Here is a 6000-nt window from a genome sequence, read left to right as displayed (position 1 = left end):
TACTTAAAAGGGAAAAAAACATTTTTAAAAGGAAATTCTACGAACATATCGAAATTATTAAAACTAAAGAAACACACAGAATGAACTTAAATACTGGTACTGTCATAAATGACATCTGGCAGCCTTTCCTAAGATGCAAAGCCCATTAAAGTTGTCCTACCATCCTCCCACCTTAACCCCCACTGTGCAATTCCCACCAACCTCTGTATATGTTACAAGGATCCCTCACTTCTTTGTAACATCTTCCATCAGACCTGTCCTCTACACATCTCTTCTGTATTTGTCACATCCTACAGGTATTCCGTTAATTTTTCATAATTTACACCTTTTTAATATACACTTTTTTAGTTTTGTGCATACCACTTTTTATTTTAACACACATTATACTATCCTCAGGTGCATGTATATTGATCTGATAGCACTATTTGCTCATTCCTCCTCCCGTGTTTAAATATGTGTATATATATCTTATGTGTAATACCAGCTTAATGGTCACTATCTCAGGTAATTGTATTTTATCATATAAATCACTGTACGCGTATACTAATTTTTTAAATGAATTCTGTAAATTTTGATACCTGTAACCAATTTGATAATTATGTAATAATAATAGGACTGAAGAGGGGCATTAAGCCCGAAATGCATATCCGTCCAAGTCAATAAAGCAACCCTTTTTCCTCTTAAAGTGTTCCTGTATGATACGTTCTCAACAGCAACATTGTGCTAACCAAACACATTGACACTTCAGTTTATAATTTAAGATAGAGATTTTGGAAGAAAATTATTCAAGAAAAACATGAAAGATATTTCTCATTAATTAATAATATGCTAAACAAATTAAGACTAACAAAAACTGATGGATTTGAATAAAATATTCTATATATAATTGAGATGTACTGTATATATTTATCCATAAAAAGTTGTAGGATCAAAATAAATAAAATAACTATAAATATTTTAGTTTTGGAAATTTACATTTTTCTAAATTCATCATTAAGCGCATTGATTAAAACAGAATTTTAAATAGATAACAACAGTTTTTAGAATTTCAGAATATTATTATTAGAACTATTATATCATATTTTGATATTCTGAATGCATATTCTGATTCCTAAAAATGTAGTCATACATTTTAATTAAAATTATTCATTTAATGTCAGTTAGAAGAATACCATATAGTCATGCATATAACTTACAATGGCATTTATCCCACAGAAAATTGTTAGAATGAAAATCAAATGTTTGCATAACCTGTCCACTATATATCCCAGACCTGTAGGAGCTGCCGTTTCTCCATAATTGTGAGTTCATAATTGTAATTTAAAAGTGGCATATAACACACTGCATTGCTTAACCCCAAACCTCCTTTCAAATTTTCTTTTAAACACACACCTCACAACTCATGAAAACATAATATCTCAAAGTCTAAAAAATGAAAAAAATTTAATTTTTTAATTAATAACAATCATACAGGTTGCATAAATACTAATACAGTATAAAAGTTATAATAAATTTATTTTATTTTTCATTCAAAATGTTATAGTTAAACTAGGACATCACACAATTTTGTCACATCACAATAGAATTGAAGCAGATCTAGAAGGAAAGAAGTGATCCCTGCACCTGTTAGGCACATAAGAAGCAATCTTCATACAGTATCTGATGGATGTAGACAGGTGAACTTTGCACTTGCTGCCACAAAAGGAGCTATCCTCATACCTGCAGGCCACGGGAGAGAGAATTTTTCCACTGGCCAGATACAGGGAGACAATCCAAGAATGTTTTGTTCATTTTTCTTGCCTATTTTCCATTAGGCACACATAATATTGTTTTTATTTTTGACTTCTAGGTCTCAATTCCATTAGATGTGCCTGTTGCATCAGAGACCATGAACATTGTTTTTGATATACAAAGTCATGGATTCCTGATTTTACCCTCCTGGCTCTGTTATAGATAACAGAAGGAAAGTATGATGATTGGTCAAAAAACAACATCAAAAGATTTTTACATTTTTGAATTTAAGAGACCTTGAAACATTGAGAAATGCAAAAAAATTTTGAGGGTTTTTCTGTATGTATGAATGTTATGAATGTGTGTGTGTGTGTGTGTGTGTGTGTGTGTCTGTGTGTGTGTGGAGCACGATTTTGTTTACCTGCTTTGAAGCTTAATAACTCCTGTACTTTCAAAAATTTCTGAAATTTTGCAGGAAGATTTGTGTATTAGAAAGATTCATGCTATTAAATTTTGGTGGTTTAAGGTCGACAGGGTGGGGAGAAAAAGGGTGGTTGTGTGTCATATCTCGAGTAGAGTTGGACTTAATGATGATTTTACTTGTTACTAGCATTTACAATTTTTTACAAAGCCCATCCCTACACTCAAAATTAAGCTTTTTGCCATTTTATAATAATTAAAAATGTAAACAGTTTTTTTTATGAAATATCGTAACAGGTTGTACCACCAGAATTTTAAATACCAGGAAAGTTAAGCGATTTGTTATTGGACTTTTTACATCTAAATGGACCCACATTACATTTCTGAACTCCATGTCTCAATTAATGAAAAATGGCAAAGTTTTATCAAAATTGAACCATTAAATCTGGAGAATGAACGTGATTCTGTAAGCTCAAACAAGACGTGCTAGTGACCATGAAACATCACGTGACAAAGTTGCACACTTCATGCAATATCACTTTGTCATATGCACTCATGAAACAACCTTATATCCCAAAAACGAAGTTAGTAAAAAAATGGCAAAAACTTTGCCATTTTTTTACTGCATTTTTGGATTATGCATAACAATTAATGGAAAATGGCAAAGTTTAATCAAAATCAATGAAGCAGATTTTGAGAATGAACACAATACTGTAAGCCACATATAAGAGGCTTTGCTAATGCTCCATCTTAATTAAAAAAAACATTCTTTAAATCAATTCAAATTTTGTATTAGAACATGCATTCAACTATTTACAGTGCATTACATCATAAAATATAAATTTTGTATTAGAATGGAAACCATATTATTTAAGTTAAAATACATGAGAAATGTCAAGGAAAATTGATAAGAGAAGTTCATTTCTTGCTTGACAATGCATCTATCCATACTGCAGCACTTGCTCAAGCTGCTACTTGGACTGTGGCTTTTGAGCAGCTCAATCACCCACCTTACAGTCCAGATCTGGTGCTGTCAAACTATTTTTTGTTTTTTATTTATTTATATTTATTTTTATCAAACCTGTCAGATAAAAAGTATTAGGAATGGTTCAATAAAATAAAGATTTGAATATTTGAATTTATTCATCAAAATTTATTTCATCCCTTTGAAAATTAATCCCTTCCCATTGCAATGCACCAATACCAATGTTCTTTCCAATCCTCAAAACATGCTTTTAAGTCATTTATGTGAAACCCCTTCAGGACTCGCAGCAAATTTAGTTTTAAGGTATCAATTGACTCAAAACAGTGACCACAAAGTGGAAGTTTTAGTCAAAGATCAGGAAAGTTACATATCAGGTGAATAGAACTTGCATAACCATATTTTTTGAATTTTTGGCCAAAAATTGATGAACAACAAGAACATTGTGAGTAGATGCAATATCCATCAATTTCCCTGTCACATATCAGGTTGTTTTCTACAAATTGCTTCATGCAAGCAATGTAAAACACTCAAGTAATATTCTTTGTTGACAGTTTGGCCAGTCGGAAGAAAACAGCTAAACAACTGATTTTTGACTGATTTTGATATGGTCTTTTTGGTCTTACTTCACCTTCTGCAATTCACTTCTTTGTTATCTGTTGCTGTTTCAATGTCAAAAGCATAAATCCATGTTTCATCAACCATAACAATGCAGTTTAAGAACGATTTGCCTTGAGAAAGCATTTCCTTGGCCACTTGAACATATTATTGTTTTTTTCAAAAAAAATTCAATATTTTCAAGATGACTCAAGAAGTATTATACCACAAGCCCAAATGATCTTTTAAAATTGCTTGACAAGATCCAAAAGATACTGGTACCTTAACAATTAGAATCATCATTGAATAACAACAATCATTGAGCACCAAATCTATGACTTGAGACTATTGTTCATCAGTTAAAGTGGATGGCCTACCAGAGTGTGGTTCACCTTTGACATGTTCTCTGTCTTCCTTGAACATCTTGTACCATCAAAAACTCTTGTTTTTGATAGACTATCATCATCCAAGGCTTTCTGTAACATTTCCAATGATTTTGAAGCAGTAATTCTGTTACAAAACAAAATTTAATGCAATATTTGCTGAATTCTTTACACATAAAAAAAGCATTTATTTGCAAATGAAAACAGATAATGGCATATAAATTGCTGTTAGATGTTGATAAAAGTCAAACCAATTGACAAAAAAAATTTTTCAATGTCCTCTTGCATATGCACAGTTAAATAAACCATTTCCATTATATTTTTATCATAGTAGTATGTCAGGTTTGACTAACATTATGGCCAACTGCAATTAACCAGTTGATCACAACATTAGTTTTGGTCAATCATAGATAATGAGACCTGTTAATACACAAAAAAATTTATAACTTCCATGGAAATATAAAATATGTATTTTCCACCATAAAACGTTTTAACTAGAGCAAGTGGTCCTGGATGAATACTGATAAAAAATGGAACAGACATTATTTAGATTGACAACAAATTATTCGAAAGGTGTCTTAAATGGAGAAGACATCCCAAAAGAATGGAAAATTGGCTTTTTGACATCTATCTATAAAAAAAAAAGACAAACAAAAATGTGAGAACTATCAAGGAATTACATTAACAACAACATTTAGTAGATTATATGGATGAATAATAAGAGATCTAATCGATGAAGAATATCAAACAAAAAAAAAAGAAGAGCAGAATGGATTCAGAAAAGGAAGATCATGTATGGACAATATTTTCTGTATAAAACAAATTATGGAAAAAAAGATTAGCAACAGGGCAGGAAACTCATCTGTTGTTTACAGACTTAATGAAAGCATATGATAATGTTCCAAAATCAAAATTATGGGAAACATTAAAAAGAGATAAATATTTAACAACACATTTATTAAAGCAGTTAAAGAATTGTATAAAGAATCTATAATGAAAATAAAAATTGGAAAAAAAAAATATCAGAAGGATTTACGGTATCAAAAGGACTAAGACAGGTGCTGTATCTCAACAACTCTATTTAAAATCTACATAGAAGGAGTATTGAAAATATGAAAAAAGAAATGATATACAGTAACATGGGAATAGATATTAATGATAAACCAATGTTTACATTGCAATTTGCAGATGATCAGGTGATAATGGCAGAAGATAAAGATGATCTGGAATACATGACAAAAAAAATAAAAAGGAATATTTTAAAGGAGGTTTATATTTTAAACATGAATAAAACAAACTATTTATGCATAGGAGGGGCCAAAACAGACATGGAACTGGAAAAAGGAGAAAAGATTGAGGGATGTGAGCATTACAGTTATCTTGGAATACAAATTCATCAAGATGGAAGAGATACATTAGAAATTAATACAATATTAGCACAAGGTAAGAGAGCAGTTAAAAGATTAAATGGAATATGGTGAGTGAAAAAATAACTAGATCAAGAAAATAAAAAAAAAAAGGAATATATAATGCAATTGTTAAAAGAATTCTGTTATACAGGGCAGAGGCATGGAGAATGACTGGAGAAGAGAAAAGTAACAATGGTTGAAATGGATGCATTGAGAAGATCATGCAGAATCTCAAAAAGAGAAAGAATAACTAATGAGAGAATCAAAGACCTAATGGGATTGAAGGAGACAGTTTTAGAAGAAATAAAGAGGAAACAACTTATTTGGTTTGGACATGTGAAAAGAATGAGTGACGAGAGACTCCCGAAAATGTCAATGGAATACATTCCAAAAAAAAAAAAAAAAAAAAAAAAAAAAAAAAANAAAAAAAAAAAAAAAAAAAAAAAAAAAAAAAAAAAAAAAAAAAAAAAAAAAAAAA

The 6000-nt window shown here is 30.4% G+C and overlaps 1 protein-coding gene across 1 annotated transcript in view; it reads right to left on the bottom strand.

Moving 5' to 3' along the window:
• LOC111626975 (cytoplasmic polyadenylation element-binding protein 4-like) overlaps positions 1-6000 on the bottom strand; it is a 134373-nt gene that overhangs the window by 40624 nt on the left and 87749 nt on the right. The gene's annotated exons all lie outside the window — the stretch shown is intronic.

Source organism: Centruroides sculpturatus, unplaced genomic scaffold, assembly GCF_000671375.1.
Source record: "Centruroides sculpturatus isolate CEXI.00-Female unplaced genomic scaffold, Cexi_2.0 scaffold454, whole genome shotgun sequence".
Lineage (NCBI taxonomy): Eukaryota > Metazoa > Arthropoda > Arachnida > Scorpiones > Buthidae > Centruroides > Centruroides sculpturatus.
Note: the sequence above shows the minus strand (reverse complement) of the source record. Positions and strands in the feature narration are given on the sequence as shown.